Source organism: Narcine bancroftii, chromosome 9 (genome assembly GCF_036971445.1).
Source record: "Narcine bancroftii isolate sNarBan1 chromosome 9, sNarBan1.hap1, whole genome shotgun sequence".
Taxonomy (NCBI): Eukaryota; Metazoa; Chordata; class Chondrichthyes; order Torpediniformes; family Narcinidae; genus Narcine; species Narcine bancroftii.
This window is the reverse complement of record NC_091477.1, coordinates 53351771-53379150: the sequence shown is the minus strand read 5'-3', so window position 1 is coordinate 53379150 and position 27380 is coordinate 53351771. Positions and strand designations below refer to the sequence as shown.

Genomic DNA, 27380 nt, shown 5'->3' with positions numbered 1-27380 from the left:
TCCTTTCGCATCTCCTCAAATATAGCTTTTCCCCAATCAAAAACCTCAACCCTTGGCCCTGACTTCTCTCTTTCCATAATGACATTGAAGCTGATGGCATTATGATCACTGGACCCGAAGTGCTTGCCAACACTAACCTCCGTCACTTGACCCATCCCATTTGCCAACAGTAGATCTAACACTGCTCCTTCTCTGGTCGGCACCTCTACATATTGTTGTAAAAAACTATCTTGCACACATTTCACAAACTCTAACCCATCCAGTCCTTTCACAGAATGTGTTTCCCAATCTATATGTGGAAAATTAAAATATCCCATAATTACAACCCTGTGCTTATCACAAATATCTACTATCTCCCTACAGATTTGCTCCTCTTGGTCTCGGTCCCCTCCGGGTGGTCTATAATACACCCCTACAAGTGTAACCTCTCCTTTCCTACTCCTCAGTTCCACCCAAATAGCCTCCATGGATGTGCCCTCTAATCTATCCTTCCTAGGCACCGCTGTAATATTTTCCCTGACAAGCAATGCAACCCCACCTCCTCTTGCCCCTCCGACTCTATCACACCTAAAACAACGAAACCCAGGGATATTCAGTTGCCAATCACCTCCCTCCTGTAACCATGTCTCACTAATCGCTACCACATCATACTTCCAAGTATCAATCCACACCTTCAGCTCATCCACCTTTTTTACAATACTCCTGGCATTAAAATATATGAATTTCAGAGATTTCCCAATTTTTAATCCCTGTTTTCCCTCATCTTTAATAACATTATTTACTTTTCCTGCCAATTGCCCTTCATCTTCTTCCAGAGCATTTCCCTTCTCTATCACCTGCCCATCCATATTCAAATACTTGCTACAAACTTTCTTTGATCGAGTTCAAGAACCATGAGGTTATGTTGCAGCTCTATAAAACTCTGTTTTGACCACACTTGGTATTCAATTCTTGTCACCTCATTACAGGAATGATGTGGAAGTTTTAGAGAGGATGCAGAGGAGATTTACCAGGTTGGAGAATGTCTTTTGAAGCAAGATTAACAGAGTAAGGGTTTTTATCTTTGGAACAAAGAAAGATGAGAGGTGATACAATACAAGATTAGGAGAGACATAGACATAGATAAGGTGGACAGCCAACACCTTTTTCCTGGAATGAGGGTAGAAAATACAAGAGGACACCTGTTTAAGTTGAGGGGAGAAAAGGTAAGGGGAGATGGCAGGGGAAAGATTTTCACAGAGAGTGGTGGGTGCCTGGAATGCATTGCCAGGGGTGGTGGTGGAGGTTGGCCCATTAGAGACATTTATAGGCCACTTTGGAAGGATATTTTATTGGGACGAGTTTTGAAGATGCAAATTTTGAAGGATCCCAGAGTATTTTTTATTGGGAGATATTTCCCAATTGTAGTTAGATATTTATCAGAAGAAGTTTTTAAGTGTAGCAACAACAATAGCAAGGAAATCTATAGCTGTAACATGGAAATCTGGTGATATTGTGGGGTTGAATAGATGGCAAATGGAATTATTAAATTTTACACCATTAGAGAGAATAATGTATAATTTAAGAAATCCACCAGAAAAATTTGATAGGATTTGAAAACCCTACATGGATTTTATTGCTACGACTTTACCTGTAATGTCCACCATGCCCCCGTCCAACCCACCCTAATTAGTTATGGTTTAAGGTTGTTATGTAAACTGCAATTAATTAATTAAAAGATATAGGTTTACTAGATAGGCTTTTTCTTTTCTTTTTTTCCTACCTTTTGGGGGAGGGAGGGGAGTGGGTGGGGGAGGAGAAAATATGTTAGAAATGTTAAAAATTGTATTGTTTTTGTGTCATCATTTTATAATTTTTATAACATTTCTAACATTTTCTAACATTTATAGCATTTTATTACGTGACATTTTTATGTCATGGATAAATAGAAATACTCTATATGTTTTAATGCAAATGGAAAATAAAATGTTCAAATAAAAAGGACACTTTGACAGGCGTATAGATGCGAGAAAAATAGAGGGTTATGGGTGTGAGGTAGGGAAGATTTTGCTGAGTGGGTTTACAGAGGTCAGCACAACATCGTTGGCCAAAGTGCCTGTGTGGTGCTGTAATGTTCTAACTGAGCAGCCTCCTCCACCTCTTGGCTTACAAGGCTCTTCATGATAGGAAGAGAACAAGATCAAACATGCAAGTGACATTAATAAATGAATCCTGCAGTTCCATCGCTCCACACCAAGCAACAACTCTAACAAACGTTTCACCGCTCTCTCTCTCTCTCTCTCTCTCTCTCTCTCTCTCTCTCTCTCTCTCTCTTAACCACTGCTGACCATTTCGATGTTTTCTAACAGACAAGGCGGGCCCTTTACATTCTACTATTACTGTTTCTGAATTTTGGTTTTAAATTGTTGGAAACTAATAATAGTTGTCGATGATCTGATTTGAACAAGTTGAGCATCTGTGATGCCCTGTAGTGACAGTAAGCAGACACGAGATTCAAAGACTGAAAAAACAGGCTTTATTCAGCTTAAAATCTCTGCTGTGGCTAACTGTGCCTTGCTCCCGAGTGACTGAACTTGAGAGGGGCCGGATGTGGCTTATATCCCGGGCGGCTGATTGGCAGCCGACCGGGAGGGGTTTGGTCCATTCAGGTCAACTGATTGACAGCCGGCTAGGTGTTGTCTGTCCTCCGGTGATCTTCTTGTAGGTACAGTGGTCGCCCCCTGCAGTAAGTTAGTGGTGTATCACCACAACACATTGTGTGCCTTTTGAAAAAAATTTTGTGGTTTGTATCCTCTTCCTCTTAGCTGGATGTAGCTCGGTCCCTACATTCCCTACATTCTGGCATCAACTATGGTCTCTGGCCACGTGTTGGAGAGAGGCACAATGTTGTGTCAAACGGTGGGGAGGGGTGGGGTGTGTCAGAGGTGACTTGAAGGGGCAGTGTCATCTTTGCAGTTACAACATCTAATGAGATGTACCAGTGAAGGGTTTTAATGATAAGAGAAACACGGTCTGTAGTGGATGTACTTGTTGCTCTGTGGGCAACCTGGTGACATTACACTGGGGAAATGCTGAAAGTACAGTTCCATGCAGTGCATGCTAAAGATGATAATACTGGTACTTCAGGATTTTTTTGTGGTGTCTGTAATTAATCATGTCGGATATTACTCTACAGACTTTTATTTGGGGGGGGATAGCTTGTTTTTCAGATGAGGAAAAAAATTGTTATTTGATTCTGAGAGTCATTCATCAAATTCTGCAAGTAATTTTCTAGGCCTCTCGTTAGACTGGATTTAAATTAACCCTGTGAACCTTTGCAAACTTCACTATTTGTACTGCTCAACACTTCCTCCTGTAAATAACTCTAATCATGAATAGTTTAATAGTTTCAAGAATTCTGCAGGCCCGCCAGCTTTCACTAACTTCAGTCTACAGGTGGTCGTGACTTCAGTCTACGGGTGGCCGTGACTTCAGTCTACGGGTGGCCGTGACTTCCACCATCGGAGTCTTGAGCTCTGAAACTTGCTGCTTGAACCCCACTGCTTCCCTCTCTACCTCAGTCCCTTCCTTGAAGACGCACCCTAAAATGTGTCCATTTGAGGAATCATTTCGATCAGCTGTCCCAACATTTCATACTTTCTGCCCACTGCTGTCCTCACTACTTTTTAAGTCAAGGGCTCTTTGGCAAAGTACATTAATGTGAGAGCTTCGTTAAATACTAAATTAACATCTCACTTACTACTCGATAATAGCTTGCCCTCTCTTTTCCTCTTGTATTTTTTTCCATCCACCACAATCTATCTCACTTTGCTGATCTCTCTCCCCTCCCTTTATCCTCTCCATAACTCATCAGACACAGCAGGCAGAATTAGTCCATTTGGCCCATCAAGTCTGTGCCACTGTTTAAATTTTTTAAATGTTATTAAATTTAGACATACAGCATGGCAACAGGCCATTTTGGCCCACGAGTCAAGTTTGAATCATGGGTAATATATTTTTCCCCTCATCCTATTCTTCTGTCCTTCTCCTTATAACTTTAACACCCGTACTAATTAATCTATCAACCTCTGCTTTAAATCTACCCAATGACTTGGCCTCCACAGCCAACTGCGGCAACGGATTCCAAAGATTTAACACCTTCTGGCTGGAATTTCTCCCCATCTCTGTTCTGAAGGATGTTCTTTTATTCTGAGGCTTTGCCGTATGGTTCTAGGTTCATCCATTAATGGAAATGCCTTCTCCACATCCGCTATATAGAGCCCTTTCAATATTCAATTTCAATGAGATTCCCCTTGCCATTCAACTCCAGTGAGAATAGGCCTATTGTTCCTCAGATGGTAACCCTCTCATCCCTAGAATGATTCTCATAAACCTCCTCAGGATCTTCTCCAATGCCTGACATCCTTGCCTCGGTATTCTAGTTCTTTCAAGATGAATGCTAAATTGCTTTGGCCTCCTTTGCTCAACATGCAGGTTAATCTTTAGGTCATCCTGCACCAGGAGTCCCAAGTCCCTTTGGATCTCTGGTTTCTGAATTCTCTCCGCACTTATAAAATAGCCTACTTCTTTATTCTTGATTCCAAGGTGCATGACCATACCCTTCCCTTTGCTACATTCCATCTGCCACTTCCCCTATCTCTCCAAGTCTCTCTGCAGACTCCTATCTTTCTCAACACTCCCCACCCCTTCACTTATCTTCATATCATTCACAAACTTGGCCACAAAACCATCAATTGTGTCATTTAAATCTTTTACATATAGGGCGAAAAGTAGCAGACTACAGAAGCGGAGAAAGAGGCAGAGGGAAGATGCGGAAAAAGTTATTGTAGGGCAGATCTCAATAAAGAAAATAAATCAACCCAAGCAAAGGTGGAGAAAGGCAAAGTAGATTTGTGCATCCCCACTCATGCCTTGGAGAGCAATGACACAAAGGGAAACACATTTTCAAGGCAAAAAAAGTGGTCCCTGCGGAACTCCGTGAGTGACTGGCAGCCAACAGTTCATGCACACACTTCTCTCCATGCAGTCATTTCCTGTTCTTTGTCATTTCTTGGCCTCTTTCTTTTGATGCTTGCCCATTCCTCTCTACATTATATTTTGGCCAGACTCATTAATTTTATCTCTTCCTAATTATATTTGACTCTATTTCTGTTTATCAATTGATCTCTCCTGTTTATCACTTGAGTTTACTGTCCTGTTCTCTTCCACTCCAACTCTCACTAATGTTGCTCATACCCACCCTCATCCAAACCCCCCCATCTTTTATTTTACATTCCCCCTCGTCTCCATGGCTCATTCTAGTTTCTTTGCTCTCTTTTCCTCTTTCACATTTCCCCTTCTCTCATTTTCTTTCTCTTTCATTCTCTCCATCTTTTTTCATCCTCTTTAGCAAGACTTTCCTTTTGTTGCCTGTTTTATTTTCTATTAATCTATCCCAATGCCTCATGAGTACAATTTTGCTCGATTTAAAAAAAAAATTAGACCACAGCACGGTAACAGGCCATTTCGACCCACGAGCCCATGCCGCCCATTTAACCTACACCCCCGGTAAATTTCAAATGGTGGGAGGAAACAGGAGCCCCCAGGGAATACCCACACAGGCACAGTGAGAACGTACAAACGCCTTACGGGGAGCACGGATTTGAACCTCGGTCCCAATGGCAGGCATTGCGCCAACCATGTCGCCATAAAGGTTTCTCTTTCCCAATTCCTCTGCCTCACCATCTGTCTAAGCACCCTCATTGCCTTTTGTTCTTTGCCTCACTCTCTCTACATCTTTCCTTTGTTTTCTCTCCTCTCCCCTTTGATGGGCCAGGGCATGTGAGTTAGTGTCGCTCTCTGAATCTGTTCTCTAATCTTCGCTGTTTCTGATCCATGTGTGCAGTCCCTGCCCATCTGTCTTCCTCAACAATTTTTGGCCTTGTGGATGTGTCTCCCTTTGTGTCATTGCCCTTCAAGGCATGAGTGGGCATGCACAAATCTTTTTTTTGCCTTTCACCATCTTTGCCTGTGTCCATCTATTTTCTTTATTGAGATCTGTCCAATCATATTCTTCCCTCTCTCTTACTCAGCCCTTGCAGTTGTTCTAATTTCCCTTCACATTATCTTTATCAAAGTCCAATTATATTTTCTCTTACGTCTCTCTCTATTTTGCATCCTGATGACAAGCAAATGTTTTGACACCCAATTAATTATTCTTAATTAACACACATCAGAATGAAATAAAATGGAATATACTGAAGCAAAAGATAAACTGAACGGCAGCGTTGGTAATATTAGGAAATCATAATCATAAAAATTGGGAAGATTTTGAAAAAGTGCAACCTCTGGCCAAGAAGTTGATGAATGATGAAGATAATATATGAAAGGAGAGCACTGAGAGAGAAAACCATTTGCCAATGTTTTGAGTGTGATGTTGAGGGACAATAAATATTGGATCTCTTATGGTCAACAAGAGAATAATTATAAGGAAGAGAAAAATGTTGAGGTCATTAACTCTTATGGGTATCGGAGCAAGTGATCAGACTGGATCTGATACTTCTTATTCTGTTGAACATTATAATGTTCGGAACATCATAATAATATATATTTTTTAAAGTACACAAGTTCATCTCTGTGCATTGATTCCTGGCCATGCTCTTGTCCTCCGGCTCCTGAACCTAGCTGCACACCAACCCCTGTCTCCCAATCCCTTCAATGCTCCAACCCTCGGCTGCAGACATGCCCCATTCCTCACCATGCAACCACAACCACCTCCTGATCCTGGCCATTCTCAGGCCCCCAATACCCACAGGGCCTTGCACACAGGATTGACGCGTGCTGCCATTGGCTCACCGAAGAGCACTGCTCTGGAGACTGCAGTTCAATTTCCCTGCAGTGAAAGCAAGAGAAAGGTCAGCAAAAAGGCCAGATTGCAAGAAAAACTGTGTCTAAACGATGTGATTAGTGGGCCACGTTTTTAAAACAGATGTTGAATAAAGTCCCAGCTGTTCAAGATCTGGTTTATTACTTCTTAACATATCTGGGAGGCTTGTGAAAAATAAAATAATCTCTGATAATTTTAAAACAAAAAAATCCTAACAAAATAAGAACCAAAATATTACTTTTACAAGATTAAAAATCAAATCCAATTTTAAATAAGTGTTTTGATTGGAGAGGGAATTAAATTCTGTGCTAAAAGTCTTCCAAAGCCTGTAACTAAAACACTACAACTTAAGATTAAATTATTTCTGAATATAAAACTGTGTAGTGAGTTGCTGAGAGAAAGATACAGGGTATTCAACCCCCAGAGAGGTTCAATAGATTGGCCAGAGGCCAAGCTAGACCAAATTATGGCCCATTGAAGCAATGGGCTTGTTATACCAAAAGACTTTCTCTAATGCAATGCCTAGCTTTTGAACCTCAGTGTTCTTTTTTTCTCTCTCTTACATTTGTTTGACATTTTGTTTTAATGACTGGCTTCAGCTGCAGAAGAAGCAATGTTAAGGTTCTCTGGAGGAAGCGATCATAGACTCAGAGCAGGATGGAAGCATTCATGAGTACCAACTTTGTGCCCTTCTTGCTTGTCACATGATTAGTTGCCACAGCTGTTCAGGACTGAAATTAGTTTTTCTACACTTATTGTTTTCTTTGGCTTCCTAAAGGCAAGAGATTAGATTGTGCAACTTTAATGGCTTAAACAGTTACCAGATCATAGTACAGAATGCCAACTAAGTTGTCCAAAACCCTGGTGTTTTTTTCAAACAACACAAGTATATTTTTATAATCATTGCTTATAAAATACGTGTTAATTTCCCAATTGCTCTTGGAATAGCAGAACAAGAAGATCCCAGATTCATTCACCCATCCCAGAATGGAACAAACTTCAGCCCAACTCTCCATCCCAGCCAAGATGGCATTTTTGAGCTAATCCCACATGCCTGCATTTGGTCAACATTCTTCAAGGGTCTTATTATCAAACTATCCTTCCAGATGCCTTTTGAACCTCATAATTACTCCCATTTCCAGAGCTTTTATTCTCGTAGCTTATTACAGATACAAATCATCCCCTGACTAGGAAAAAAATTCTCGGCAATTGATCCAACCTGAGTGATCTATAGCTCAGCATCAGGCTTGTCCTGAGAATTACCTTGGGAAGTTTTTCTACATTAATACACAAATGCAAGGTCTATTTTCACTATATTTGACCGATAACTGTTTGGCTCACTTGATGAAGTACTGAGGTTGATGGATGCAGTGATAATCTTTGCGAAGTATAGGCATTGGTTCATCCAGCTAAATTTTCTCCGGTCTGCATTTTCAGAAGCTATTATTTACATATCAATCGACAGATGTCAAGACCTGTTGGAGAATCATGAATTCTTGGATTTATCTGAGTGTTAAATCATATGAAGGACAACCTTTGCAGAGATCCATTGTTGTCTAACTGCAGACTGACAAACACCCATTAGTAAGGTGCAAACCAACAACCCCTTCTGGAGGCAGGAATAAACATAGCAAGGTCTGCTGGTCTAATTGTTGAGGCATGGAGAGTGGCAGGTTCACAGGTGGTGGATGGTCTCCATGGCCTTATGGTAAAATTCAAAAATCTGTAGTCACCATGGTTGAAGTAAAAGCACAATGACGTTTATCCACAGTGTCTACAGATTTTTGTGTTTCTGCTAACCTGCTCTCCTCTCTCCCCTTTTCTTCCCCTTTCCAGCTCTTGTCTCCTTCCCTCGCTATTCACCCAGCCATACCTCCTCCCCTTGATCGCTGCTCCCCTCTCCCTCCCTTCTCCACCTCTCACCCCCTGCCTTAACAACCTCACCTCCCCTCTATTCTTTTTTTCAGATGTCTGCCAACATTTTTCCATACTGTGCTGAAGGGCTCAAGCCCTAAATGTATGTTATATATTTTTTACCTTGGCGCCTCACAGTTCGGCGGGCAGCAACCTCCTTTGAAGAAGACCGCAGAGCCCACCTCACTGACAAAAGACAAAGGAGGAAAAACCCAACACCCAACCCCAACCAACCAATTTTCCCCTGCAACCGCTGCAACCGTGTCTGCCTGTCCCGCATCGGACTTCTCAGCCACAAACGAGCCTGCAGCTGACGTGGACATTTACCCCTCCATAAATCTTCGTCCGCGAAGCCAAGCCAAAGAAGAGAAAGGACACTGTGTGACCTGCTGAGTTTTTCCAGCTTTGTGTTTTTACAATCCTTATGGTGTTAGGTAGGGAGTTCCAGGATTTCTCTCAGATGCTTCGGTTTCCAGCCACATCCATGTACTGAGTTAATTGCTTACCATAAATGGCTCCTGATGGTTTAAATTTAAATGTTAAATTTAAATTTAGACATACAGCATGGTAACAAGCCATTTTGTCCCATGAGCCTGTGCCACCCAATTTACACCCAATTAACCTACGTTTCAAATTGTGGGAGGAAACCTGAGCCCCCAGGGAAAACCCACGCAGACACGGGGAGAACATGCAAACTCCTTACAGACAGTGTGGGATTCAAACCTTTGTCCCGATTGCTGGTGCTCTAAAAGTGTTGTGCTAACCGCTGTGCCAACCGTGCGACTGTGGGTGATAGGAGATTGAAGGATATGAATGAGAACAATTACGGGGAATTAATCGAGGAATCGATGGACAGTGCGTAGTGCATTGCTGTTTCATTGCCAGCGAATCTACCGCTGTCTGTAAGGACTTGGTACCTTCTCCCCATGCCTGCATGAGTTTCTTCCAGCTGCTCTGCTTTCCTCCCACCCTTCAAAAAAAATGTACCAGTATTGTAGGTCAATTGGGTGTAATTGGGCAGCGGCACCAATTAATTGGCTGGAAGGGCCTGCAAGTCTAAATTAATATTTAAAAATGTTTCAAACAATCTAAATTTAAAATGTAAGAATAGGACTGAGGGAAGTGCTTTGAAAACTGACAAAGACCCGAATGGCCTTCTTAAGGAAATAAAATATTCCATTTGCACTTGTGAGGTGTAAACTGTTCACTCGAACTGCGGCAAGCAATTGTAATACTAATCAGTTAGGAAGGTAGGTCCAGAACTTTAGGTTCTACAATAATGATGACACGTTTCTGAGTGAGGCATGTGACGGAGGATTTGGCTGGCATTCTCTTTCACCTTTAAGCTTGGTACATCTTCATAGGTGAGCTAGTCATTTCGAGGAAACCTTGATGAATCGCTGCAATGTATTCTGCGATTGGGACTGCCTTCAGCCACGCTGTTGGGGAGGTAATATTTAAGTGTGCCACTTTGTCTGAACTTTTCCATCTGCAGTTCAAGAACAGGTAGTGAGTTTAAAAGCAGAAGCTGCCCAGTCAAGTTGTACCAGCAAGAGACTAATAGAATGAGTAATGATTCTGGAGGATGGAGGGAGATTTCAACTCAAATATTGCTCAGTAGGAAATTGTTCAGATGGAAAAGGAGGCTGGTGCTTCCGTCGGGAACTGCTGCCTGTCAGTCATTTGTTGCTCAGATGCGTGCGATTGCATTGAACCCAGGGTCGGTGTCAGAACAAGTCGAATTGGTGAAGCCATTAGGGTAACTGCAACGGGCACAATCTGATGTTCAAGCCCTCGCTTAGTGGGGGGGGGGGGCGGTCACACTTCCCCCTCTCTCCAACATAACAGACAAGCACATCGCTTATATCGTGTGGAGAGTGGTGACACTAATAACACTAGTGGTGGGGGGGAGGTCACAATACCTCATGGGGGGGGCAATGCCCGTGAATGCCCCCCCTCCATGCTTGGTCCAGGCCCTGATTGAACTGTGAATCAGAATTTATTGTTGAAAACAAGGCACAAAAATTTGTTGTGTTGTTGCAGCATCACGGTACAAACATTCATATAAACCACCTTGCAACAATAAATAAAAATTGTGCACAAGTAGTCAAAGTGAGGCAGTGTCTTTGGTTCATTAATTATTCAGGAATCTGCTGGCAGTGGAGAAGAAGCTGTCCTTGTGCCACTGAGTGCTCATCTTTAGACTCCTGTACCTTTTTCCCAATGGTAGCCGAGTGAAGTGGGTGTGGCCTGGGTGCTGGGAGTCCTTAAGGATAGAGGCTGTTTTTTTAAGGCACCACCTCTAGAAGAGCTCCTCGATGGAGTGAAGTCTGATGTCCATGATGTTTCAGGCTAGTTAACAACCCTCTGGAGTTTCTTCTTGTCCTGAGTGTTGGCGCCTCCATATTAGATAGTGATGCAATAAGCCAGAATGCTCATCATGGTACATCTGTGGATGTTTTCGAGAGTCTTTGTGATTGTATTGACATGGAGGCATGAGATGAGCTGGAAGCCAAATGCCAATCATCTTCTAGACTGGTCATTAAGATCATCAGTGCATCCAAGAACACTGACATTTCTCTTTGCTGCTTTTCACACTTGCCAAAAGCCCCCTTCTCCCTTCCCACATTCCGTGACCCATGCTCTACGTTGGTAACCTGACGTTTGGAGCAAAATCCATTCATTGGAATGGATCACTGAGTCTGTGAAAGAAAGTAACATTTGAAATCCTTCATTTTATTTTGTTGCTTTTAATTATATGTTAATATTTTAATGTTTTTTACATTGATTATTATTTTTAAAATACAAAATGTCCTGCAGTTATTTAACTGAATAATTTTTAAATGTCGCAATATCAAAGACATGTCTAAAGCTGAAAAGAGTAATCAAATAGTGGGGTCTCATAAACCCCTTTCACACTTGCATCCCACTAAATCGGCCGTTCAGTGTCCTGGGATAGGAATGAGGGTTTGGCCTTTCACACTGGACCACCCCTATCCAGGACTGAACGTTTTCACACTTGCAAGTGTTTATCCCCGGCATTTGGTCTGTTCTACCTTTAATAGGAAGTGCCTGCAATGCAATTGCCTGTTTCGCACTTGCCTGATCTCACTGTGGACGCCGGGGATTGTACGGGGCCGAGGCTGGCAATCCCCAGCGTGAAATTATGTCACCTGACGCCGGCGTTGAGCAGATTTTGTTTTCACACTTGCCACTCTAAAAAAGACCGATTGGCGTTCGATATCTGGGATCACTGGCAAGTGTGAAAGGGGCAACAGATTCATCAGCTGAGGTCCAGTTGCTACTCAGAGACTCCTCTGCCTCATAGAAACTCTCAAGTGGAGAGCGTCCTTTGGTAGCCCACAAGAGGGTCATTTGGGGAAACAGGATTGCAGGCACTGAGTCTAGATAGTGAGGGGTGGGGGTGTAGAATGGGGGGGGGAGGTGTTGTTCCAGCTGGATCTGATCCTACACCTCTGTATATTTCTTAATGTAAAATGGAATATAACTTAAAGGAATGTATGTCTGAATTTTTCCATGTAATCCAAACTGCAATTCTCAACACGAAGAAACAAGGAGGTTAATCTTTGAGGCGAATAGGGATGTCTAATTTGTAAGTTGTGGATGCTTTGGAGTTGAAGTTCATGGTGATGGTGTGGGGGGGGGGGGGGGTGGTGTGAAATTACCTTATATTCAAATTACTTTCTATACACAGTAGCTCTTTGCTTGCTTATAGACCTTTTAACAAACTAGTTGCAGTAGTTACTTTAATACCAGTCACTCAATCCGCACAGTTTCCATCAGAGACCCTTCCTATTTCTACTACGAACATTTTGGGACCATGGAACACTTGATTGGAAACTTGTTCATGGAATGCATGTAAGACTGACCATGGAATTTGGATGAGAACCTATCTTGGAACCACAACACCTCTTCATTAGTCAGGAAGGTGCAGCAGTGCCTACACTTCTTAAAGAGATTAAAGAGGTCAAGGCTACTCTATAGGAGTACAGGAACATGATTAAGAAGGTCCTGTCTAGCTGCATCACTGTGTTGGACAGTAGTTGCAAATCATTAGATGGGAAGTCAATACAGAAGATCATCAAAACGACCAAGAAGACAGACTCCAGGAGGAAGTCAGGGGAACATAACCCAGTCCTCATTGAGGTTCAGTAGTGGAGAGGGTCAAGAACTTCATATTCCTTAGTGTCAACATCTCTGAGGATCTGTCCTGGAGCCTCCATGTTGATGCAGTCACAAAGAAGGCTCGCCATGGCTATACTTTGTGAGGTGTCGGAGGAGGTTCGGTATGTCACTGAAGACTCTCGTAAACTTCTACAGGTGTACCATGGAGAGCATTCTGGCTGATTGCATCATTGTCTATTATGGAGTTGCCAACTCTCAGGACAAGAATAAACTGCAGAGAATTGTTAACTCTGCCTGTACCATCACAGACACAAGACTTCACTCCATCAAGGACATCTACATGAGGCTGTGTCTTAATAAATCAGCCTCTATCCTCAAAGACCCCCTCCACCCAGGCCAGGCCCTCTTCATTCTGCTACCATCAGGAAAATGGTACAGGAGCCGAAAGACAGCCACTCAGCAGCACAAGGACAGCTTCTTTCCCGTTGCCATCAGATTCCTGAATGATCAATGAACCAAAGATACTGCCTTACTTCTTATGCCCTGTTATTTAAATATTTTTTCATAGTAATGTTATGAGATAGTTATAATAGGAATGTTTGCACCGTGATGCTGCAGCAAACTCCGAATTTCATGACTCGTTCATGGCAATATATCCTGATTCTGAGATCACTGGGTCTGCCCTTCCTCTATTGATGACTTTCACCAGGAGCATTGGTTGTTGAGGACCCTTACCAGACTTTTCACAATATCTTTGACCTACTAACCATCAGGAAGAAGGTACTGAAGCAGCAAAATCAGAACTACTTCTCGCAGGTTGTGAGACTGATGAACAGAATACTGTAACCTTGGGTCTCTTGCAAATGAAACAAATTCATTCTTGCAAAATACTTACATACATTAGTCTTATACTATCTCTTTATGGATATATGTGATTCTGATGTGTGTGCACCGTGGTACAGACAAATGCTGTTTTGTCTGATTGTATATAATAAATTACACTTGAACTTGAGAAATAAATCCAACCCTCAGAAATCAAGTTAAGAATAACAAATTTCTGGGTCAATGCTGTCAATGTCATTGGGGTATGTGTTTTCTCTGGGGAAAAGACCTTGAGACATATGGCTACAGTGATCCTGAAGTGGCTTTTCCAATGGGAAAACAAGTCATGTTCCTTGTCATAACCTCTCATCAATCCAGTTAACCAAGAAAACCTGCAGACACTAGGGTCTAGTGTCTCCCAATTGGTCGATATCAGCCCCTGGAGGTCATTGGGACTATCCAAGGGGTCTTAAAAATGTCAGTGGGGTCAAAAGGGCGTAAATAAATGCCAGTGTGGGGTGAGGGGGGTTGTCAATTGAACTTTTGGGGTCAAACGATTTGTAGAGCCCTGGATCCCAGTTCCTTCCAGGAGGCCAAGGTCCTCACTCCTGCCCAGGAGCATGAGGCACTAATGCACTAGATTTTGGCCCTTCCTCAGAGAGACTTTGCAATGGCTGAACTGACTGACCTTCAGAACATAATCCTGCACCCTAGAATGTGAGAGTTAGCAGCATTCACTGAATAACATCTCCTTAAGCTGGACACCCAATAAATGTTGGGTCGACTAAAGGGCTTGTTCCACTGCACTTATGATCTTCCAGAGCCATTTTGCATCAGAATCTGTCCCTGGGAATAGACTGCTGCTCAGAGAGTCCCTTGTTGTGCAACTGCTGAAGGTGGACCTTGATATGGACTTCTGTAACCTTTTCCAGGCCTTCTTGGACAATGCACAATCCATAAGGTGGTTGTCAATAATTTCATTAGTACTGGAGCCACCTCGATGACAGTACAAGGTTCGCTTAGCACTGTGGCCGTGTAGGAAGATTCTGCTGGAGAATCATAGACACAGTTGCCTAGTGATATTCTGGTGCCTGTTTGGGATTCACCAGAGAGGTGATATATCAGTAAATCTGCATGAAAATAAATTTTGCCAAAGCCACTTTGGGATAGACGCCCCCACCTCCTACTTCAATTTAAATAGAAATTCTAATGAAGAAAAATATGCTGAGCCACACGCGGGCTTCATCCAATGAAGGAGTTTTTTACATTATACCTCATACAATGAGAAGAGTTCAGCCAGTAGTCTAACGTCGTGGCTATCCCTCATAGTCGTGGATGATGGCCTTCATTCGTTGGTCCACAGAGCAAAGACGCCTGTGCGTGTATTTGTTTAATGTGTACTTGATGTTGCACTCCAAGAAGCACACAATACTTCACAAATCAACCAATTTCAATGGCTTGAAAACTACGATGATTGGAGCTGATGGATTCATTGCAGCCTTTGTCTGCCTTCACAGCCATCGAGTTCAGAGTAACTTTGTCCGCCTATTCAACTGTTGATGTCTTGGTTCGATTGTTCTTCATCAGGGACCTCACCCTCAACCTTACCACCATGGGTGGCCCCACCAGGAGCACTGCTCCAGACGGCATCGCTCTTGGGACGTCTGAGCCACATAAGCATCTACTCACAAGGTGACAATCCATGGAGAAGACCAGAAGTCTAACACACTATCTAACATCACTGGCATTCATACAGCTGTGTAAAGGACATAATTTTCAGTGTATAGAGTTCCAATGAAGAGAAAGATTAATTAGTACCAAGTAAGGGCAGCATGATAAATACTGCTGTGAGGTTCATTCAGGAGCCTGATGACTGCAGGTAAGATGTTATCTTTAAGTGAACCGGTGCATGCGTTCCTACTCTTGAGCTTTCTCACTGATGTGGATGAGGGAGAAAAAAGTGGGTCTGGGGTGTGATGGGTCTTTCACTATATTGATTACCTTTCCTAGGCAGCAGGAGATGTGGGTAGAGACAACAGAGAAGAGGGATTTTCTGAGATCATTTACTAACATCTGCAGTTCCTTCCTCTCTTGATCAGAGATCATGGCCACATACTTAGAGGATAGACCAAGGGATGCTGGCCAGGAGCTTCTTACAGTGGTCAAGTAAGAGAGCTTGAACAACATTGACCCAAATCAGTAATACAGTCAGATGAGGTTGCGGAGATGGAAATGGAGACTTAATTAGAATTGCTGAGGATTTCAGATTAATTTGTCATTGAAACTATAGATATAGTTTGGCAAAGGAAGTAACTGATAAACGAGCATGAAGTTGTAAAATCAAAATGATTCCACTTGGAATTTCCATTACTGTCGACAAAGGCACCCCACTGAGCATTAATCCGAAATTAATATTTTCCTGCATTAGGGGGTCTCAGGATGCTTGAAGGCTTTGTTGACATGTAATTCATCACAGAATGTGCAATGAAATAGGTTAAGGCAGTTATGGCCCCGGCCCTGCTGATCTCCCAAGTTGAAAGTAGCTCAAGTAAATACAAAAAGCTAGAGAAACTCAGCAGGTCAATCAGTGTCCTTTATATAGCAAAGGTGCAAATGCATCACCAACATTTTAGTTGAGCCCAAAGCATTGGCTATGCATTTATTTTTACCTTTGCAATATAAAGGACACTGCTTGACCTGTTGAGTTTCTCCAGCTTTGTGTGTGTTTACTTTAATCACAGTGACAGCAGATCTTTGTGTTTTAACTCTTGAAAGTAGCTCAGTTGCTTCCCTTACTCAGCTTGTAACCAGCAACCAGATCTTCCTGGAATATTACACAGATGCATCACTAACAGTAGATTGGGTCTTATTATTTCCCTCAGGTAATGTTTTATTTGCACCACGTATTGGTACAACATGGTTAACCCAGGCAACTCTTATACTTGCTCTGCTATTTTCCTCAGATGTCACGACCATTGACAATGGGGGCTGTTGAAAGCGTCTGTGGGGACAACCCAACCCAGTCAGGTGTTGCCTTAACTCTCAATCACAGCCAGTATTTGCAGTGGAGAAAACAGCACTTAAACAATGCCTGGAATGTAAAAACATTCCAAAAGCAATTAAACAAAATCTATATCTGAGTTACATAAGGAAATATTTAGAATCTTCACCAGAGGTAGGTTGAAGATATTTTAAGGAAATTTGAAGAGGCTGATGGTGTGAAGTCCAAACACGGGGTGTTTGCTGTTGAGGAGAAGGTTGCTAATGGAAGGTAGGAGGAGTGCACATGGATGGAGGTGGGGAGGGGGAGCAATCCACCTTTGATCCTGACCTCCAATGCTGTCGGCGTGGAGTTTGTATTTTCTCCCATTTCACGGCTTCCTCCCACATTCCGGAGGTGTGCTGGTTGGCTGTTTAATTGGCTACCAAGACATTAAATACAGGCAGAGTCAGGACAGTGTCAGTGAGCAGGTGAAGGAAAATAGATTATGAAAGTGAGGAAATGGGGATGGTTGCGGTCTATTAGCATGGATTTGATGGGATGAATGGCCTCCTTGTATGTCATTGGGAAACATGACTAATTCAATATGAGAACAGGAAGAATGCAGAACAGCAGAGCATTTCAGCTAAGAATTATCTTCATTGATAACCCCTAAAGTTAGAAACGAAGCTCCATTTGCTTTTAGAATTATTTTAATCATTTTTCCCCAGAGAGATTAGGGAAAGTATGCGGTACTGTAGGAGTCGCTCCCTCTCTTACTTAGTTTAGTATAGGTTAGACCCATCTCCTGTTGAAAGGGTTAATTCCTCTTAGAATCCAGAGAATGGGGCTTTCTTCTTAGGGTTCAGGTTAGTGTTAGGGTTAGGCATCCATTCAAAGATGAGGATTACGTCCCAGTCACTGTTTAAACGTTTAGTCTGATCTGACACAGTGTTGCAATGTGTTGAGACAGTCGATGTTAGGTTTATTTATTAAGAGATTGAGTTTGTAATGTGACAGATTGTCACTCAGTTATATTCATTGCATTTTCCGTGACTGCCTGCAAGCAAGATTGCCATCCTGAGGAGTGACAACCAGTATTTGCTTGTTTGATGCATGGTTCCCAGAGATGCTGGTGAAAATAAGCGCAACATTCCTTGTTCACTTACGGCTTTTTTTTTGCTCATTGTTGCTTGCCTATCTGCATTGTGCACTTTAACGGGCAGAATTATCTTCACGAGCAATCATACCTCCAATTATAAATTCATGTAAGGAGTAAAAATGGAATCAAGCCAGGGGATTGAATGTGTCTGACCTCAAATTTCAATCGTGCTCACACTTTAGGCTTTTTTGCTCATTGACAAACTTTACTTTTGTGTTTCCTTCTCCCTCCCACACATGTGGTACTGGTGTAATCATTCTTTTCGGAGGTGCTGTGTGATTATTAGAGTTCTGTGATTCAATGATGGCTTACTCTTGCAGTTCCATGCTTGCCGATTAATACAATGTATTTATATTCATAGAGAGTATTATATCCTAATGGCTGATATACAAATATTATATGTCTAAAAATATTTTCCCTTTATCTTGGAATAATCTGACACTGCTATTTATTTTAATGTTTTTAAAAATTATTTTATTTATATTTTCAAATCAACATGAAAACATGAAATGCATTAATTACTTAAAAGAAACATAATTTTATCTTTTGATGTTGAATTTGAGTAAGAAAAAGAAGAACAAGGCCTCACCCCTTCCCATCCACCAAGGGCGATAAAAGGAGAGAAATAGTCAATAGAATTGAAGAAAAATGGTTTCATTGGATTCATCATTAAGAATCTACACCTATGTGTTGAAGATATGGACTCCAAATTTTTAGAAAAACGTTGTATTTTTTCCAAAGGTTATCAGTTATTTTCTCCAGGGGAACACAAGCATATATTTCTGTTTTCCAATGAGTCATATCCGGATGGGAATCAGATTTCCAGGTTACAGCCGTACAATTCCTGGCCACCACCAATGCGATCTTTACAAATTCTAACTGGTGTTTCAACAGTCTCTTTTTAAGCCTTACATCTGCTTTATTTCCTGATATAAATAATTCCGGTATCTGTATAAATCGAATCTTGGAAGATTTCCCAAATCTTCCCAGAAAGGCCTCATCTTGGAACATAACCAGGTTGAATGTAAAAGGTTCCTGTTTCTTCACCGCATCTAAAACATTGATCTAATATTTCTGATTTTAATTTGTGTCATTTTTCCCATGTAAGATATAGTTGGTGGAAAATATTGTATTGTGTCAATCAATGCCTTACATTACTAGTATTGGTCGGGCTGTCCCGACATAAGTCGGACAATCTTTTTTCTTCAATCAGTGTACCCAAAACTGTCTCCCACTTTTGTCTAAATTTACCCCTGTTTTGGGGAACCTATTTAAAGTTGGAAATATGCTTTTGAAATAAATTTCTTTGTTGTCCCCTTTCGAACCAAGGAGTCTACTTCACTGGACTGTGGTGAGGTCATCATTGGGTCCAATTTGTCCCTTAAATAAGATCATAACTGAAAATAGCAGGAGATAGTATTATTAGTTACACCATATTTGGTTTTCAATTGATCAAATGACATTAATTCCTCCTGCTCATAACAATCTTCGATACACCTGATCCCTCTTTGGGACCAGGTGTGTCCAAGATTTTATCGTCCATTGTTAAAGGAATAAACCTATTTTGAGCTAGACATGTTTTAGGAGATGAGCTTTAGTCCTGATTTGATAAGTTATTTATTCCAAATATTAATTATAGGTTTTAATAAGAGGGCTTCATTTACACCTGAAATTATTTTTGAATTCCATTTATTTATAAAATCTTCTCCTATCCTCTCTTCAACCATATGCAGCTCTATTTTTGCCCAAGAAGGCTTGTCTCCCCTATCAAAGAGGGAGGTGACAAACTTCATTTGAGCTGCCCAATAATATTTTGTGAAGTCTGGGAGCTTCAAACCTCCCATCTCATAATCCCATAATAATTTATCGATAGAGACTCTGGGTGGCTTATCCTTTCAGAGAAATTTCCTGATGCTTTTGTTTAAGTCTTGAAAAAACTTCTGAGGTAATGGAATCAGTAATGTCTGGAAGAGATATTGGGCTCTTGGCAACACATTCATTTTTATACAATTGTCCCTGCAACAGGAGTTATTGGGAGATTCATCCATTCACCAAGGTCTTCCCCAATTCTCTTAAGCAAGGGAAGATAGCTCAACTTATATAAATTCTGTAAGTTACTGTCTACCTTTAACCCTAAGCTATTTAGCGGCCACTTAAATTGTGAATTTCTCTGAATTTGATTATAATTCCCTCCCGTAAGTGGCAGAATTTTGCTTTTATCCCAATTGACTTTATAACCGAAAACTATTCCACAATCCTCCAGTGTAGATTGCAGCTTTTGTCATGAGCTTGCTGGCTCCGTCAGATACATCAGTCCATCATCAGCAAATCGGGATCTATTGAACCGTCATCTTATAGTCCCATATCATTACTGAATTTGGACAAAAAAATTATTGCCAAAGCCTTGGCAAAAAGATTGGCAAAGTATGTGCCAAAATTAACTAATGTAGATCAAGCAGGCTTTGTGCCAAAGAGACAGCCTGCAGATAACGTCACCTGGAACATACAAGAGATGATCTGAGCATTTCTGTGGCCGTTTGATGCAGAAGAAAGTTTTTGACAGACTGGAATGGGATTTTTCTATTTCAGGTGCTGGAAAAATTTGGGGTACAGCAAACATTTATAATTTGGATTAAAGCTTTATATTCTGAGCCTAAAGCCAAAGTGATTACTAATGGGCAAATTTCATCAGTATTCCCATGATCCAGATCCAGCAAACTGGTTTTTCCATTATCTCTGGTTCTTTTTATGGGTTGTTAATTATCTCCAGTTCTCTTTATCCTCGCTATAGAGCCTTTTGGCGGGATCTTCCCGATGAGATCCAGACATAAAAGGATTCAGGGTTTACTCAGGAAGAACGTAAGATTAATGTTTATTCTTCTTGGATAATTTACTCTAAATTTGAAGGCCGTCTCCCATGTACAGGCTTGGAAATATTACATTCCTATCATTACTTTCAGTGAGGGGCAAATGCACTATTTTGGTAATGTGATCTCAGTCCTACTAGTGGCTGGAAGGGTTAAACTCTGTTTTGTCAGTTGTTCTGATGCTGTTCCTGCTGTCAATAGCATCTGTTTTATGAGTGTAGAGCACGTCAAAGAACCAAAGACTTGTTGATCCAAACCAAGGCTTCTATTAACTAAAAGACTGGAGCATATCACAAGTAGGTCGACCAGTCCAGAATGACCTGGTCTGGCTAGGAGCAACCCTTTAAGACCTGCCAGTAGGTGTGGCTACACTCTCAGCCAATCACAGTCATTCTACATTACAATCTGTACATAAACACATTGGTGATAGAATCTGTACTCTCACATTGAGATCTTGTGCATATTGGAAGTGGATTCAATGCCATGGATTGTATGCTGACACTTTTCACCCTTGTTGATTTCCAGTCTTGTGGATGCTTTGGATGATCTTATCTTTACTCCAGAATTTCACCAGTGAATTTTATATGTACTCTGCACACCGTTTCAAACAATGATTCAGCATGATGTCTTCATTTAATATGCGCATCTGTCCTCGAGGAAAGAATGCCTGTTGTTTTATCATTCTGCAGCTTGTCTGGTTATTTGCATTTGGTGAAGGCTTTCTTAATTGTCTGGATGTGTTTCAGCAAACCATGTCCTCTTGGATAATATGATGATAATCTGGCACGTTCCTGTGCACTCTCTAAATTCCCTCAAGGAAAAGTGGATTTTGTTATTGGGAATCCCATATTGAACTAAATGTATTCAAGCAGCTATGCATATTTTTTCAGCTCTTAAATCTTTTATTTTTCTGATTAATCTGTGGAATTTTGGAAGCTTATGCCAGTGCATCTATGATCACATCCGCTTTCAAAACCCAATGATCAAGGTTCTTTGACTAGAGTATTTATGGTCATGAATGCATTGTTTTGTGGTGGCATTACACTCTAAGTATTGCTATAAATTAATAAGTCCAAAAATAAGAGGAAGATTGTGTAGCACGTCGTTCAAGACTTGTTAATTCAAACCAAGGGTTTAATTAAGAAAAGACTGGAGTGTATTACATCGAGGTCAACCAATCCAGACTGACCTGGGTCTGGATAGGAGCACCCATTTATAACCTGCCAGTAGGTGTGGCTGTGGCTCTCAACCAATCACTATCACTGTATGTAAATATATACAGTGGTGATAGGATCCCATACTGTCACAGGTCATGTCTATGGTTCATTGTCCATTCTGAAATCTGATGGCAGAGGGGAAGAAGCTGTCCCCATCTATTCATCAACTCATCTCTCATCATCTTTCCCGACTACATCCAAAATGTCTTCTTCTTTTGAAACATTCACAGAGCATTTTGGTGCATCGCAATATCCCTGTTTCCCATTGTAATTTCTGTTCTTTTTGTCTGTAAGGGACCCACATTATTTATTATTCATCTTTACATATACAGTACAACTCTGATTATCTGAAATTGGATTCTCCGAAATTCTCAGTTATCCGATATTCTTTAAAAATTTTGAATAAATGAGGATATTCGAAACAAATCAGAAGTCCTCACTTATCCAAAAAATTTTGGAGCCAAACTGACCGGGACGTCGTGCTTCTGGTGCGGCAGTAGCGGACCTCAGTCTTCTGCCGGCAGTGGGGACCTCAAGCTCCCTGGGAAGGAGCGGGACCCTTGGGCTCTCAGCGAGGAGGTGCCGGTGATCGGCAATGGCCAGCATTTTTTTTTTGGTGAGAATTAAACATTATTTTAATGCTTAAAATATCTTCCCTTGGTGTTTGTTGTTGTTTTAATTCTGTTACAAGTGATTTGCTGTTGATGCTGGGCTGTTTTTAAAAAAAGATGACTGGTTCTCCCAAAAAATCCGTTGATCCAAAATAGGCCCGGTCCCGACCATTTCAGCGAATCAGAGTTGCACTATAACTCCATGATCTATTTTTATGCTTTCCATTAGGTACCTTTCCCTACCAACTTTTAGTTTTTTTGCTGAATCCTGAAATTGTTTGATTACCTGTGATTACTACATCATTAAATTATTGTCAGGTACAATGTGCATATGCACCAAAAGTTTTGTTTGTTGCAGCTGAACAGGTGCTTGTGGGGTAAACACAAAAACAACTGAAAACAACTGCAATAGTTGACAATAAACAAAAAAAACCTTTTCATAGTTATCTTAGTGCAAAACAGTGACAGCCATAGGGCATTCTGTCCTTTTGTGGTGTGAAAGCAGTCCCTGATTTGTGCAGAAAAGAAAGGTTCGAGTGCCTGATAGATGTTGGAAAGAAACTGTTCTTGAACCTAGAGGTGATGGTCCTTCAGCTTATGTACCTTGTGCTTGAGGATAGCAGTTAGAAGAGGTTGTGGCCAGGGTGATGGGAGTCCTTTATGGTATTGACTACTTTTTTTGAGGCAGCACCTCAAGTAGATGCATTCAGTGGATGGTAGGGCCTGTTATTGACCTGGCAATCTTCTACAACTTTCTGCATTCCTGGGTTGCCAAATTCCCAAACCAGGCTGAGAAGCAAGCAGTTGGTACTTCTACAGCAGTGGTTCTCAAACTTTTTCTTTCCACTCACATCCCACTTTAAGTAATCCCTATCCCAAAGGTGCTCTGTGATGAGTAAGGGATTGCTGAAGGTGGGATGTGGGTGAAAAGAAAAAATTTGCAAACCACTGCTTTAATCATCACTAATGGACTCGTCATGTGCACAGTTTCAGAACTCCAAAGGAGATGGGCCAATGACAATTTTTCTCAAGCCAAATATTTCAGCAACAATCAGGTCCAAAGCAGTGGTTCTCAACCTTTTTCTTTTGACTCACATCCCACCTTCAGCAATCCCTGACTCATCACAGAGCATCTATGGCATAAGGAATACTTAAAGTGGGATGTGATTGGAAAGAAAAAGGTTGAGAACTGCTGGTCTACAATGTACTTGGAGAAGTTTGATATAGTATTCATCTACATGTGAGATCTCCTCAGGCTCTTTCGAACGTAGAGGGGTTGATATGCACTTCTTTGATTTCATTCTGAGGTGCAATTGGATCGTATTTCCTGTTAGGGTCCAGTGCCTAAAAGCGTCAAATACTTGTCATTGATTTCCCTCCCATTTCCGCTGCTGTCCACTCTATTCACTCATACTATCCCTTATCCCCTTTCTAGCTGCTTATATTTTTCTCCCATTGGATGACCTCCTATTTCTGATCGAAAGTACATCAGAATTTCACACCATTTCCAAGTACAGGTACCAATCCAGTCCAACAGCATCAGACCTGAGTGAGAATGGAATAAGGCCCTTCTTTAAAAATGCTGCAAAATCATTTGGAGCTTAAACAGTTGAGATCAGTTAATTCAACACTGACTGTCCAGGGAATCTCTGGGATTAAGCTGTCAACCAGGAAGAAACACTACTAGAACTTGGGAATGTTTCATATAAAGCTCAGGGAACATTCAAGAATTTAGTCCATTTATCACATTTAAATTATTTATTGAAATAGTACTTAAATTTAGCAACTTACTTCTTTTGTGTGAATTGAAGTTGCAGTAAATGTGTACGAGAAGTTATATTGTTCAATGGGCAATATAATAGCAAATGCCTTGTCTAGCATATTATATGTTATGCTCAATGCTGTACTCCAAACAAGAGACACACATTGATTTATAAGCTGCTATACATGACTTGTGGATTATCTGAGGATATGCTTTCAGGGTTATGATGGAAGAGAAAGAAATTTTGTGAAACACAGAAGTCTGCAGACGCTGTGATTGTCGTAAAAACACATTAAAATTCTGGAGGAACTCAGCTGGTCTTATCAGCGTCCATAGGAAACAGAAAGATATATTGTGGACATTTCGGGCCTGAGCCCTTCTTCAAGGGAAAAGGAGAATGAGCCAGGAGTAAGAAATCTCAGAAAGTCTCAGAATCTTGACAATGCAAGATGAAACTTCTGCAAGGAGTTTACGATCTACCACAAATTCTTATCCAGAGTTAACGGTAATGAATTTGAATGGCTTTTTACTCTGGACAACTGCAATTCAAAGTTCTCATCTAAGTTTATATAATTTAACCTAATAGACGTGATGGTCGACAAACTTTTTCTTCATTTTGCCTGATGCGCCCATTGAAGTGACACGTATGTTTGGCTTGTTGTTCTGTGTGATTGACTGTATCAAGTTCAAGTTTATTATCATAAGATAGCACAAATTCTATGTGATGAGACAGTGTTCTCCGGTCCTCAGTGCAAAACATGCAGGCACACAACCTGACACAGCACATTACAGCCAAACCACACATATGCAGGACAATATGCATGAATAAAAATGAATATGAGAGTCTCAAATGGTTGGTGTGATCAGTTCCTTTAGTTGTTCAGCATTCCCACTGCCCATGGGGAAATTCAGCCTGGTGGTTTGGTTTTGATACCCCTGTATCTCTTCCCCGACATGAGCAGCTGAAAGATCCTATGTGTGAGGTGATAGGAGTGTTCAATGCTTTTGCACACCCTCTTCAGACAACAATCCTGGTAGATCATGTCAGTTGTAGTGGGGAGGGGGTAGGGAGACACCGGTGATCATCTCTGCCATACTTATGGTACTGTGGATTGACCTCCAATCCCATTCTCTGCAGCAACCGTACCACATTGTTGCTCTCACACCATATCACAAGATTTTCCACCCCCTGCGACTCATCATTGTTGCTAATAACTGTTGTGTCATCTGCAAACTTGATGACTTTGTTGCAGCTGGATCTGCGAGGCAGTCGTGGGTCAGTAGCATGAACAGGAAGGGGTTGAGCACCCAGACGTGCTCAGTGTGATGGTGCTCGATGGCCTGCTACCAACCCAGACAGACTGTGATCTTTCCATTAGGAATTCCATAATCCATATTGTGGATACGATATATTTCTGCATTATATAGCAGTAAGTACACTCTATTGTATTTTACTTTAGGTGACAGATTGTTAGAGTTATTGAGTTAACGCTTTGAAAAGACAATTTGGCCAACTATATCCGTGCTGACCAGTGGGCACCATCTGTATTAATCCCATCTTCCAGCACTTGGCCGCCAGCCTTTCATATCTGGGTGCTGCCGGTGAATGTTTAATGCTGCCTCAACTTTGCTGTTCTCAAGCAAGGTTTACCAGGTACTCATTACTCCCAAGTGAAAATGCCACCTTCAGAACAAACAAAGGAAAGGGCCCTTCAACTCACCAAGTCTGTCTTGGCCACGATACCAGTTTACACTAATCCCACCTACCTACACGTTGGCTGTATCACTCCATCCCATTGCCTGTTCACGAGTCTGCCTAAATGCCTTCTAAGTGCTTCTCCCACTTCCTCTGACAGTGCATTCCAGGTTCTGTGTAAAAAAAAACTTACCCTGCATATCTCCTTTAAACTTTCCCTTCTCACCTTAAATGTATGTCTTCTTGTACCTGACATTTCTACCCTGGGTAAAATATTCTATATATGTCTTAATTTTATATACTTAGATCAAGTCCAGAGAAAAGAATTCCTTGATAGCCAATACTCTTCAGTCTTGGCTACATACTGGTGAATCTGTCCTGTGCCTCCACATTCTATCTGTAATGCCATGATAAGAACTGCCCATTTGAATCTTTCACCACTTACGCAAAATCTATGCCCTCTAGTTTTATTTGCTTATAAAGGGAGGATAGCGGTTTCCTGCAGTTTAGTGAGCTCTCCACTGGCCACCGTGACAGAGGTGCACCAAAGAAGAGGTATAAGGACTGCCTAAAGAAATCTCTTGGTGCCTGCCACATTGACCACCACCAGTGGGCTGATATCGCCTCAAACCGTGCATCTTGGTGCCTCAAAGTTCGGCGGGCAGCAACCTCCTTTGAAGAAGACTGCAGAGCCCACCTCACTGACAAAAGACAAAGGAGGAAAAACCCAACACCCAACCCCAACCAACCAATTTTCCCCTGCAACCACTGCAACCGTGTCTGCCTGTCCCGCATTGGACAGGTCGGCCACAAACGAGCCTGCAGCTGACGTGGACATTACCCCTCCATAAATCTTCGTCTGCGAAGCCAAGCCAAAGATTCCTAATAATTTTATTTGTCTCAATTATATTCTCACTTTATTTCTTCTACTTCAGGGATAACAAACCCAGCCCTTCTAGTCTTGCTTCATAAATGAAACACTCCATCCATGCCAGCATCTTAGATAATCTTCTCTGCACCCTCTCGCAAAAAATAGCATCAGCCTTAGCTGACCTGAGATGCTAACCTAAACACACACTGCTTGGCAGGTCGAGCAGCATTAATAGGAGGAAGACCATGGCCAATATTTGGAGTTTCAGCTCAAAATGCCATTGATTCCTTTTCTCCCACTAATGTTGCTCTACCCATTGAGTTTCTCCAGTTGAGTGCATTTAGCTTCAGATTCCAGCACCCGTAATCTGCTTTGTGTGTGAGGTGAAAACCTGGTTGGGCCATGACATGGGACGATATGGATCAGATTGACGCTGTGTCTAGTTATGAATGCTGATGGCCAATTCA

The 27380-nt window shown here is 41.6% G+C and overlaps 1 protein-coding gene across 3 annotated transcripts in view; it reads left to right on the top strand.

Annotated features, from left to right (window-relative positions):
• LOC138743649 (slit homolog 3 protein-like) overlaps positions 1–27380 on the top strand; it is a 726007-nt gene that overhangs the window by 342460 nt on the left and 356167 nt on the right. The gene's annotated exons all lie outside the window — the stretch shown is intronic.